Source organism: Stomoxys calcitrans, chromosome 2 (genome assembly GCF_963082655.1).
Source record: "Stomoxys calcitrans chromosome 2, idStoCalc2.1, whole genome shotgun sequence".
In the NCBI taxonomy this organism is placed as follows: domain Eukaryota; kingdom Metazoa; phylum Arthropoda; class Insecta; order Diptera; family Muscidae; genus Stomoxys; species Stomoxys calcitrans.
In genome coordinates this window covers 131,589,827-131,603,269 of record NC_081553.1, presented here as the reverse complement: position 1 = coordinate 131,603,269, position 13,443 = coordinate 131,589,827, and positions in this window count along the sequence as shown.

The following is a 13,443-nucleotide window of genomic DNA, read 5'->3' as shown; positions in this document are numbered from 1 at the left end:
GGCTACGTCCAAGCCCTCAGTGAAGTGCGTGACAGCTTGTTGTTCGAATGTCTCGGAGCTAGACTCCGCCCTGGTTCAATCGTCTCTCAGAATGTTCGCCGAAAAATGTATCTGTCAAACTCTATGCAACAATAACAACTGTAACAAAAGCAAAGAATCCACAGAAATGCATGTATTTTGCGTAAGTGTGGCTTTGGCGATTATCAAACCAAAAACATATCTTAAAATAGTCTTTTAATTTGTTTGATCCGCTCTAATGCACGAATGTAGAGGTATTTAAACCCTATGTTAAATATGAACGCTAGTGCATAGCAACATACTTGAACAAAACCAACAAAAGTTTAGATTGCCTTCTGTTTAATATTTTTTAAATCTTTTAATATTCGGCCTGCAAAGGGTGTCCATCACATTTAAAAGAAAAATGTGGAAAGTTATGCATACTGGTGAACCACGTTTTAATTGCCAAGAAAACTTTGGGATAAAAACTGCTTGAGAAGAAAAAATCCATTTTTTCACAAAAATAAATTTGTACGTTTGCCTATTTGTTATAGTTTAAGGCTAAAGTTACATATCTAATATCCGAAATCAGCAGAATAAGTCTGCTGTTGTAGCAAATAAACACTGATTCAGCAATCAGCAAAGTTGCTATCTCATAAAATACTTTGTTTAAGACAAACATTTTCTGTTAGAACCTCATTGACGAAAAAACAGCAAAATTGATATTTTAAAGTATCCCAGTCCAACGCTTTGTTAACTAATTTCTATCACGTCGCCAAAGAACATACTTTGAAAATAAAAAGAAAGAACTGGCGCAAATGTTACGAACCAGTCAAATACGAATTAAAAACACGAGATAAAATATTACGGTGGTTCTATTCGTAGCTTTCATTAGAACTCGTTAGGGTATGACGTGATATGTAATTGTTTTGTTTTTAATTTTGTTGTAATTTAAGTCAACATTTTTTACCCTGTATCAAACGGGTCTATCGCACCCACTTCTGCACAGCAAACATGTTGAACGTTTACAATCACCCAATAGACACAATGAATCATTTAAAAAATGGTCTGTAAATTATGAAAATGTAAAAGAGCTTTGCTAGTCCTGTCCTTCAAAAACGAATTTTCAAGTTTGGAAACAATTGTGCAAATATTATTTGGCTTGAATTACTCCCCAATAATTGCTCCATTGTTATTCTAGAGAAATATTTTCCATTAAATTTATATATGCTCATATTTAAAGGAAACCTATTATTAGAATTTAAAATAAGTAAAAGGGTGTAAAGTTCGGCCGGGCCGAATCTTATATACCCTCCACCATGGTTCGCATTTGTCGAGTTTTTTGCGCAGTATCTCTTTTTAGGCAAACAAAGAATATCGAATAAGGGCGGTTATGCTATTGAAGCTATATCAAGTTATAGTCCGATTCGGATCATAAATAAATTGATTTCTGAACATTGTAGGAGTCATTGTGTAATATTTCAGTCCATTCGGATAAAAATTGCGCCTCAAGAAGCAAAATCAGGAGATCGGTTTATATGGGAGCTGTATCAAGTTATAGATCGATTCTAACCATATTGCACACGTATGTTGAAGGGAGGAGCCGTTGACATTTTATATGACAGCTATATTAGGTTATAAACCGATTTGAACCATACTAAGCATAGTTGTTGGAAGTGATATCAAAACACTACGTGCAAAGTTTCAGTCATATCAGACGAGATTTGCGCCCTCTAGAGGCTCAAGAAGTCAAGACCCAAGATCGGTTTATATGACAGCTATATCAAAACATGGACCGATCCCAACCGACCTACACTAATTTGAAGTATTTGTGCAAAATTGCAAGCGTCGAGCTTTACTCCTTCAAAAGTTAGCGTCTTTTCGACAGACAGAGGGTATAATGTATAATAGAGTACAGGCCTTGTTATTCACGGTTGTTGTATTTACCTTTAAGTGGTATAGGATATTAAGTTGTAGTAGCCGCACATTTGCATGTGTAGTTAGCGTCCATGTCTAGCTGTCATATGTGAGCAAGGTCGGTGCGGTCCTTAAACCAATCACCTCGGAAAGGTGATGACCATTGGTTATCTAAAGGCGCCAATAACTCGACTTGTCATATCGAGTATTTTACGCACTCAATATTTAAGCGAGATCTGGTGTCACCTGGCCTCTCACTGAGGCTCTCCATTCGATACTGCTGATTGTACGCTACTGCAAACACTAATGCCCCTTATATTGATTTTTGTATACCCACCACCGAAGGATGCGGGTATATTCATTTTGTCATTCCGTTTACAACACATCGAAATATCCATTTCCAACCCTAAAAAGTATATATATTCTTGATCAGCGTAAAAATCTAAGACCATTTAGACATGTTCCTCCGTCTGTCTGTTGAAATCACGCTACAGTATTTAAAATTAGAGATATTGAGCTGAAGCTTTGCACAGATTATTTTTTTCCATAAGCAGGTTAAATTGATGGGCTATATCGGACTATATCTTGATATAGCCCCCATATAGACCGATCCGCCGATTTAGGGTCTTAGTCCAATAAAAGCCACATTTATTATCCGATTTTGCAGAAATTTGAGACAGTGAGTTAAAATTGGCCCTTCGACATCCTTCGTCAGTTTGTCCCAGATCGGTCCAGATTTGGATATAGCTGCCATATAGGCCGATCATCCGATTTAGAGTACTAAGCCCATAAAAGCCACACTTATTATCCGATTGTGCACAAATTTAGGACAGTCAGATGTCTTAGGCCCTTCGATATCTTTCTTCAATTTGGCCCTGATCGGATCTGATTTGGATATAGCTGCCATATAGGCCGATCCCTCGATTTAAGGTTTTGGGCCCTTAATAGGCTCCTTTATTGTGCGATGTCGCCGAAAATTGGAACAGTGAGTTAGGTTAATCCCCTTGACATACTTCTGCAATATGGCACAGATCGGTCCAGATTTGGATATAGCTGCCATATAGACCGGTCTCTCGATTTAATGTTTTGGTCCCATAAAAGGCGCATTTATTGTCCGATGTTGCCGAAATTTGGGGCAGAGAGTTAAGTTAAGCCCCTCCCAATGGCGCCTCCGGCATTCAAACCGCACCAAAAAATTATTTTTAGTGGATGAAGTGTTGATTCGTGAAGAACATGTGGAATTTCACTTGTCCAGCAACGCATATTTTGCTTATTCACGAACCCATTAAGCCAAAAATGAGTGAAAATGAATTGTGTCCAAAAAATAGAGTTAACCTTCTAAAGGTAGCCGTCACCGACTTCGAATTTCGAAAATAAAATTTTATGAAATGCAGACGTTGTTCCTTCGTGTACCTTGCCATGATGTGAATGTTAAGTTTACTGAATAAACTGACAGTGGCAGTTCGATGATTAGTGTAAGAGTGAGTTCACAGATTAAGTCCAAAGTCGTCAAGTCCCTATTGGAAAATCCATTACCTGTGCAGCAATCTGTGGACCCGCCCGGTAGCTCTCAAATAAGTTTCTCATCATAACGCTAAACAAAACACATATCTGAATTCAAAGTTCCAACCATTGCACAGTTTGAGAAAATAAAAAACAAGTAAAAGCGTGTTAAGTTCGGCCGGGCCGCATCTTATATACCCTCCACCATGGATCGCATTTGCCGAGTTCTTCTCCCAGCATCTCTCCTTCGGCAAAAAGGATATAAAAAAAGATTTGCTCTGCTATTATTATATTATTACATGTTGGAGATCTGTGTAAAATGTCAGCCAATTCGCCCTTTGGGGGCTCAAGAAGTAAAATAGAGAGATCGATTTATATGGGAGCTGTATCGGGCTATAGACGGATTCAGATCATAATAAACACGTATGTTGATGGCCATGAGAGGATCCGTAGTACATAATTTCAGGCAAATCGGATAATAATTGCGACCTCTAGAGGCTCAAGAAGTCAAGGCAGCTATATCAGGTTATGGACCGATTTGAACTATACTTGGCACAGTTGTTGGATATCATAACAAAACACGTCGTGCAAAATTTCATTCCAATCGGATAAGAATTGCGCACCCCAGAGGCTCAAGAAGTCAAGACCCAAGATCGGTTTAAATGGCAGCTATATCAGGTTATGGACCGATTTGAACCATACTTGGCACATTTATTGGATATTATAACAAAACACGTCGTGAAAAATTTCATTCCAATCGGATAAGAATTACGCACTCTAGAGGCTCAAGAAGTCAAGACCCAAGATCGGTTTATATGGCAGCTATATCAAAACATGGACCGATATGGCCCACTTACAATACCAACCGACCTACACTAATAAGAATTATTTGTGCAACATTTCAAGTGGCTAGCTTTACTCCTTCGGAAGTTTGCGTGCTTTCGACAGACAGACGGACGGACGGACATGGCTAGATCGACATAAAATGTCGCGACGATCAAGAATATATATACTTTATGGGGTCTCAGACGTATATTTCGAGTAGTTACAAACAGAATGACGAAATTAGTATGCCCCCCATCTTATGGTGGAGGGTATAAAAATAGTAAAAACTATACCGTGTGAGAACGGTAAATAGAAATTTGGTTAGAGCTGAGGTGTTAGCGAGATTTTTTTTCAAGGCCCTATGTTGTCTGGGCATCTTTGGTCCCCTAAAGTTGGTCACCTTGGTATTTCGAAAATTTGTTGGGGCTGCGAAATCTTCATTTATGGTCCTATTTTCAAATGCAAATATGAATTTTGCCATGAACATTCCACTGAGGAACAGGGGCGAACTTCTCACATATCAATGAGTGCAGTCCGATTCAAGTTAAAGCTCAATAATAAGGGGCCCCATTTGTATAGCCCAGTCCGAATGGCGTGCCGCAGTGCGATACCTCTTTGGAGAGAAGTTTTACAAGGCATAGTGCCTCACAAATGTTGCCAACATTAGGAAGGAAGAACCACCACTGAAAATTTTTTCTGTGCTCAAAAATCCCTACAATAAAGTCCGCTTGAGGTGTACAATATCTCTACTGGTTTCGGGGATATACGAGTTTTAACTTTTATTTGTTGAAATTTTGGACGAGATTGGCATCGTATTTTGCAATTAACGAATGCATTTGTGGTTCGATTTTCATTTTAATGCATGATTTGGATTTGTGACAAAATTAACAACAACCGCAAAGAGATATCTCTACCTGTTCTTGCACGACATATTTTGTACTGTTTTTTTTCGATTTTCTCGCACTGTACGATAGGATGTTCATAGTTATCCCGGGTTTTCGGTCTATCGTAAATGTTTACGTAGCAATTTTTGGTTTTCAATAATTTCCAAAATGATGATTACAATGTGGTTGATACCATAACTATGAATTCCACAAGTATATGGTCACTGCCAAATGGTGAACAATTAAAATCAGTTTGTTTGCATTCAAACAAGCATAATTGCATACAATTAGTCAAACGAAAACCTAAACAATTAGTTCATTTTATTTAAATTTGACAAAGTGGTTAGCTCTGCTGTTCATGAATATGTGCAGCCTTCCTTTGTTTTCCACGAATGGTTTCGTTATAACAACATAATTAATAAATGTTTCACAATTGGCTTGAAACCGATGGTAAATCATTTTAAATTTATTTGCTTTTTGAAAAGAAACCGCAAATTATGTTAGCGTATTAAGTAAAAATGGTTTTACATTTTATACAAATAATGTATTCTATATTTTAATAATCAATAAAATTCAGTCCTGCAGAGCCCTGTGTACTCTCCATAATGGTTCGCATGCAGCTAGGCTCGCCAGGTCCTCCAAGTCAGAGGTCAGGAAATTTAATTTAAAAAAAAATTAGAGGCTCAAGAAGTCAAGACCCAAGATCAGTTTATATGGCAGCTATATCAGGTTATGGACCGATTTGAACCATACTTTGCACAGTTGTTGGATATCACAACAAAACACGTTGTACAAAATTTCATTCCAATCGGATAAGAATTGCGCACTCTAGAGGCTCAAGAAGTCAAGACCCAAGATCGGTTTATATGGCAGCTATATCAAGTTATGGACCGATTTGAACCATACTTCGCACAGTTATTGGAAATCATAACAAAACACGTCGTGCAAAATTTCATCCCAATCGGATAAGAATTGCGCACTCCAGAGGCTCAAGAAGTCAAGACCCAGGTTTATATGGCAGCTATATCAAAACATGGACCGATATGGCCCATTTACAATACCAACCGACCTACACTAATAAGAAGTATTTGTGCGAAATTTCAAGCGGCTAGCTTTACTCCTTCGGAAATTAGCGTGCTTTCGACAGACAGACGGACGGATATGGCTAGATCGACATAAAATGACAGGACGATCAAGAATATATATACTTTATGCGGTCTCAGACGAATATTTCGAGTAGTTACAAACAGAATGACGAAATTAGTATATCCCCCATCCTATGGTGGAGGGTATAAAAACAAGTAAAATGCGTTAAGTTCGGCCGGGCCGAACTTTGGATACCAACCACCTCGGGTATATATATAAACCATCTTTCGTCAAAATCCGGTAAAAAATACATAATTTATGCCCCTAGTAACTATAGATTAGATTAGAAAGAATAAAAAAACACAAGTAAATGGCATTAATTTCGGCCGGGCCGAACCTTGGAACTTTGGAACTTTCGTCAAAATCCTGTAAAAAATGCATAATTTATGCCCCATAGCATTGGACCAAATTCTAATAAGTACAAGTCATTGTTCAATTGAGTATAACGAAATATTGGTCTTTTTGGTAGACATATCTAAAAATAAACCGATCTTAACCATATACGACACGGATGTCGGAGGGCCTGATACAACTCACTGTTCGAAGGGCCTAACACAACTTTCTGTCCCAAATTTCGGCGAAATCGAAAAATAAATGCGACTTTTACGGCCCCAAAACCTTAAGTTGAAAGATCGGTCTAAATGGCAGCTATATCCTAATCTGGACCGATCTAGGCCAAATTGAAGAAAGATGTCGGGGGCCTAACACAACTCACTGTTCCAAGTTTTTTCAAAATCGAACAATAAATGCGCCTTTTATGGCCCCAAAACCATTAATCGTGAGATCGGTCTATATGGCAGCTATATCCAAATCTGAACCGATCTGGACCAAATTGAAGAAAGATGTCGAGGGGCCTAACACAACTCACTGTCCTAAATTTCAGCAAAATCAGATAATAAATGTGGCTTTTATGGGCCTAAGACCCTAAATAGGCGAATCGGTCTATTTGGGGGCTATATCAAGATATATCAAGACGGTCATGGCTAGATCGTGTTAGATTTTTACGCTGATCAAGAATATATGTACTTTATAGGGTCGGAAATGGATATTTCGATGTGTTGCAAACGGAATGGCAAAATGAATATACCCCCATTCTTCGGAGGTGGGTATAAAAACAAAATCAAAGAGTTAAAAATCTGTTTTATATACAAAAAAAAAAAAATATGAAAAATGCGTAAAATACGTTGATTTGGAACATATTGACCATGTTTTATGATTAAATCGACTAAAAATTGAGCCTTCTAGGGACTTCAGAAGAAGTGGAAGATCAACATTTGGATGTTGAAAGTCGGAGCAAAGCGCATTATGGAAAATTTTGAGTCAAATTGGATAATTACTAAACATAATGGAGCTGGATAATTTCTACACATAATGGAGTCAGATATGGGAACTACAAATATCAAGTTAAAGGCACCATGGACCAACTAGTTGTGTTTGTTAGATGTAATAGCACAAGAACATGAGCAAAATTTCATCACAATCAGTTAATTATTACGGCTTCGATCAGCTTATGAAGTTAAATTGGATGATAGGTTTATATGAGACTATATCTAATAATATAGTCTGGTTGGCCTAAGGAAGGCCTGCAGAAAACTCTTCAACAGAGCAAAAACGATAAGAGCACCACACGAATGGGACATCTACAAGGCTGAGCTAAGAAAATATAAGGGCGAGCTGAGAATTTTGCAGCTCCGGGGAGGATACATATGAGGCCTCTAGGCAAGGAAGATTCTGTCCTCGAGACCTACTACGGTGGGGCAGTGGGGTGACAATGTCTAGCGAGGAAACATTAGAACTACTCGTTGATACACATGTCCCAGGAAATTCTCCAACGGCCAGAAGAGGTTGTCACTGATATGCATTCGTCGAAGGCCATTAGGGAAATTGTTTCTGAGCCGAAAATGCTTTGGGCGATAACAAGTTTCGACTCCTTTAAGTCGCCAGGCCCTGATGATGTATCACCGGTTAAATTACAATCTGTGTCTGAAAGACTGGTTCCCTGGTTTAGGGAGATATACTCTGTTTGTATCAGCATGTCATATATGCCTGTGGAATGGAGGGACACGAAGGTCACTTTCATTCCAAAAGCAGGAAAATCCTACCACACGAAGGCGAAAGATGTTCGTCTGTCAACCTTCATGCTGAAGATTCTTGAGAGGTTGATAGAAACATATCTTAGAGCAAAGATACCTGGAGATCGCCTACCGCGGCAGCATGCATATAGTAAATGCAAATCCACTGAAACAGCCCTTCATGACCTAATCGGCTACAAGTCGGCCCGAAGAACAACGAATGATAGATGGCCACAAAGAGGGGACTGTGAACATTCCAAAACTATGTGGCATAATCTAGACTTGAAAAGGTCTACTGCTTTGACGTCTCAGTCATTGTGTCCGTCACAATGCTGACAGACTGTAAGTTGCCAGTAACGTCTTTTGCAGAAGCTGTGAGGATATTAAAGAAGAAGAAGCTATAGAGCACCTTCTGTGTGTGTGTCCCGGAGGAGGAGGAGTTCCATTTCTCATTTCTTTGAGAACCTGTCTGATTTAGCGGATGTGAATATTCGCAAGTTATTGGGCTTTTAAAGCGATCTGGATGGTTCAACAATAGGAACTAGAAGGCATCTTCCTTCTTCTGTTCCTTTTGTATCACAATGGACGAAAACGTCTAAGTGAGTCTAATAGGAGACTGCCACTTAAACCTAACCTATTGTGCGCACGTTTCCCCGTGCGAGTATGTTTTTATGTTATCCTTGTAAAACACCTTGTCATTAATGGTTAAGACCCTGCTTATAAGGTTCGAGGCGGTATTCAGTATAAACTACTGTATGCTTCGAGTGGAAATTCACCAATCTCCCTGGCGCGTTTGGTTTTTGGCATCAATTAATCCGTAGTCTGTTTCTATCTCTGGTTATGGTCGTATCTAGGTACGCCAGTTTGCCCTCTGTTTCCTTTTCGATAATAAATTGAATACGGTGGTCAAAGCCATTATATTCGACAGTACATTGTCTATAGCACAAGTTTTTAAAATCCCAAAAAGGTCGTCAACACATTAAGTTAACGCCTTAGTAGTAGACCTTTTATAGTAGACCGTTGTATATTTTTATACCTTCCACCATAGGATGGGGGTATACTAATTTCGTCATTCTGTTTGTAACAACTCGAAATATGCGTCCGAGACCCCATAAAGTATATATATACTTGATCGTCGTGTCATTTTAAGTCGATCTAGCCATGTCTGTTCGTCCGTCTGCTGTCGAAAGCACTCTAACTTTCGAAGGAGTAAAGACAGATTGATAAACCTATCACCCGATTTTGCTTCTTGAGCCCCTACAAGGCGCAATTCTTATCCGAATAAACTGAAATATTACACAATGACTTCTACAATGTTCAGCATTCATTAATGGTCCGAATCGGACTATAACTTGATATAGCTCTATTAGCATAACAATTCTTATTCAATATTCTTTGTTTGCCTTAATACAGATATCACACATAGAACTCGACAAATGCGATCCATGGTGGAGCGAGTATAAGATTCGGCCCGGCCGAACTTATCACGCTCTAACTTATTTGGTGTTTTTAATTTCAAGCTTTTTGTTTTTTATTTGAAGTATTTAATGATATTTCGTATGTTAAAATCGTATTTTATTATCATTTGGATATATCAAAACTTTGAAAATGTATTCCATTGAAATATTGATGAGTAAATTAAATAAAAACAAGTAAAAGCGTGCTAAGTTCGGCCGGGCCGAATCTTATATACCCTCCACCATGGATCGCATTTGTCGAGTTCTTTTCCCGGCATCTCTTCTTAGGCAAAAAAAAAGGATATAAGAAAAGATTTGCTCTGCGATTAGAGCGATATTAAGATATGGTCCGGTTTGGACCACAATTTAATTATATATATGTTGGATACCTGTGTAAAATGTCAGCCAATTCGAATAAGAATTGCGCTCTTTGTGGGCTCAAGAAGTAAAAAAGAGAGATCGATTTATATGGGAGCTGTATCGGGCTATAGACCGATTCAGACCATAATAAACACGTATGTTAATGGTCATGAGAGAATCCGTCGTACAAAATTTCAGGCAAATCGGATAATAATTGCGACCTCTGGAGGCTCAAGAAGTCAAAATCCCAGATCGGTTTAAATGGCAGCTATATCAGGTTATGCAACCGATTTGAACCATACTTGGCACAATTGTTGGATATCATAACAAAACACGTAGTGCAAAATTTCATCCTAATCGGATAAGAATTGAGCACTCTAGAGCCTCAAGAAGTCAAGACCCTAGATCGGTTTATATGGCAGCTATATCAAAACATGGACCGATGTGGCCCATTTACAATACCAACCGACCTATTCTAATAAGAAGTATTTGTGCAAAATTTCAAGCGGCTAGCTTTACTCCTTCGAAAGTTAGCGTGCTTTCGACAGACAGACGGACGGACATGGCTAGATCGACATAAAATTTAACGACGATCAAGAATATATATACTTTATGGGGTCTAAGACGAATATTTCGAGTAGTTACAATCAGAATGACGAAATTAGTATACCCCCCATCTTATGGTGGAGGGTATAATAAAGGAACAGGAACAGAAAGACCCGGAGCTTGAATTTAAAAACAACAAAATTAAAAATATCTTATTAATGTGTCCATACTCCAAACCGTGGTACGAAACGATTTTTAAGTATTTTAGAATTGCTTAGTATTATAAACTACAACGAATCTGGCACAAATTACCCATTTGCATGGGCCAACGACCATCAATAAGAAATAACTAGGAAAAATTTTCATGCGGATTTCCTCATCCGTTCGAACGTTATCATGATATCGGCTATCTGTCGAATGGATGGACGAATATGGTTAGGCTGACTTAACCCATTAACTACGAATAGGTAGAAATATACCCAAGAATATAACTTTCTTAGACAAATTCTGGCTTGTATTAGAAAAGAGGCAATCTAATGAAATTTTTATTGGCGTAAAGTGGACGAATGAAACTAGCTAAAAAAATTCCCGTCATATAAAGTCATGTTTTGGTGGGAAATTGGTTTGTCCAAAATTGTCAAATGTTTATATCTCAAAATATCAAACAAACAATTTTCTAAAAATTTGTAGGAGTGAGATTTCTGGAAACCGTTTTAGAGTCTAGTTGTATTTAATGGCCTACTATTTTTGAAAGCAGGCGTGGTTTTATATCAAAGTTACTAAAATCCATTTTTTATAAAAATCCGTACTTTCATAAAAGACATTTTGGTTCAGGAAATAAAAATCATTAAATTTTAACAATTAAATGATCTAAGTCGACTCCGGAGTGTGAATTGAGAAATCTACCTGGAGTCGGAGTCGAATAAAACTTGCTCGACTCCACTGCCCAGACACTAACTAAAAATTGTTGTAGCAAATATTTTTTTAATTGCATCTACATCCTGATCATATCGATGGTAAAAAGTTTCAGTAAAAGTTTCCTCGCGGGACCATCAGAAAAAAAATTCCCCTCCTAATGCCAGCATTTGTGAGGTACTATGCCATGAAATAACATCCCTCCAAAGAGGTGTCGCACTGCGGCATGCCGTTTGGACTCGGCTTTAAAAAGGAGGCCTCTTATCGCTGAGCTTAAAACTAGAATCGAACTGCAATCATTGATATGTGAGAAGTTTGCATTGTTAATTAGAGGAGTGTTCATGGGCAAGATTAAGAATTTGCAAAAATTTTCTACATAATTGTTCTTTCATACACATTTTATACCCTCCACAATAAGATGGGGGTATAATATTGTAATTTCATCATTTTGTTTGTAACCCCTCGAAATATGCGTCTAAGACCCCATAAAGTATTCGAAGTCGATATAGCCATATCCGTCCGTCCGTCTGTCAGTCCGTCCGTCTGTCTGTCAAAAGCACGCTAACTTTCGAAGGAGTAAAACTAGGCGCTTGAAATTTTGCATAAATACTTTCTATTAGTGTAGGTCGGTTGGGATTGTAAATGTGCCAAATCGGTCCACATTTTGATGTAGCTGCCATATAAACCGATTTTGCGTCTTGACTTCTTGAGCCTGTAGAGGGCGTAATTCTCGTCCGATTTGACTGAAATTTTGCACGTGGTGTTTTGGTATTACTTCTAATAACTGTGTTAAGTATGAATTAAATCGGTTCATAATCTGGTATAGCTGTCATATAAACCGATCTCGGATCTTGACTTCTTGAGCCAATAGAGCGCGCAATTCTCATCCGATTTGGCTGAAATCTTGCACGTGGTGTTTTTTTTATGTCTTCAAATAACTGTGCTAAGTATGGCGCAAAAGGGAACACAATCTGATATAGCTGTTATATAAACCGGTCTGGTATTTTGACTTCTTGAGCCTCTAGAGGGCGCAATTCTCATCCGATTTGGCAGAAATTTTGTACAACGGCTTCGCTCATGACCTTCAACGTACGTGTCTAATATGGTCTGAATCAATCGTAAGCTTGATACAGCTCCCATATAAACCGACCTCCCGATTTTGCTTCTTGAGCCCCTACAAGGCGCAATTCTTATCCCAATGGACTAAAATATTACACAATGACTTATGAAATGTTCATCATTCAATTCATTTATGGTCCGAATCAGACTATAACTTTATATAGCTCTACTAACACGTCAGATGTAAAGAAGCTCAGTCAGTCAGTTGAGCTTCTTTACATCTGACGTGTTTCTAATGGATCTCCCTCCAAATACTCTTTGTGCGAAGTGCTTCAAGGCTTTGAACGGGAAGTTCATAGCATGCCACATTTGCAGAGCTAAGCTACACTTCTTTTGTGCCAACGTCGATACTAATATTGGCGAATTATTTGTTAAAAATTCAAATATTGTATTTAATTGCAATGACTGCCTATCAGTTTCTTCTGATTTGGTTGCTCGCATTGCCTCTTTGACCAGTGAAGTGAGAGAGCTAAAAGTCTTAATAAACTCATCTTTATGTGCTGAAGTGCGAGAGATAAAAAAAACAGTGGAGAAAAACAACAAACCTCCAAGCAAAGAAGTTCATCAACAAAATGCAAATCATTATTCTGAGACCAGTGGTAGCGATGTTGTTGGTACTGTCCAAAGTCTTATTATACCAGTTACATCTACAGGTGCACAATCCATGAACAAGCCGAGCTCGCAACATGTTGTTTCATATGC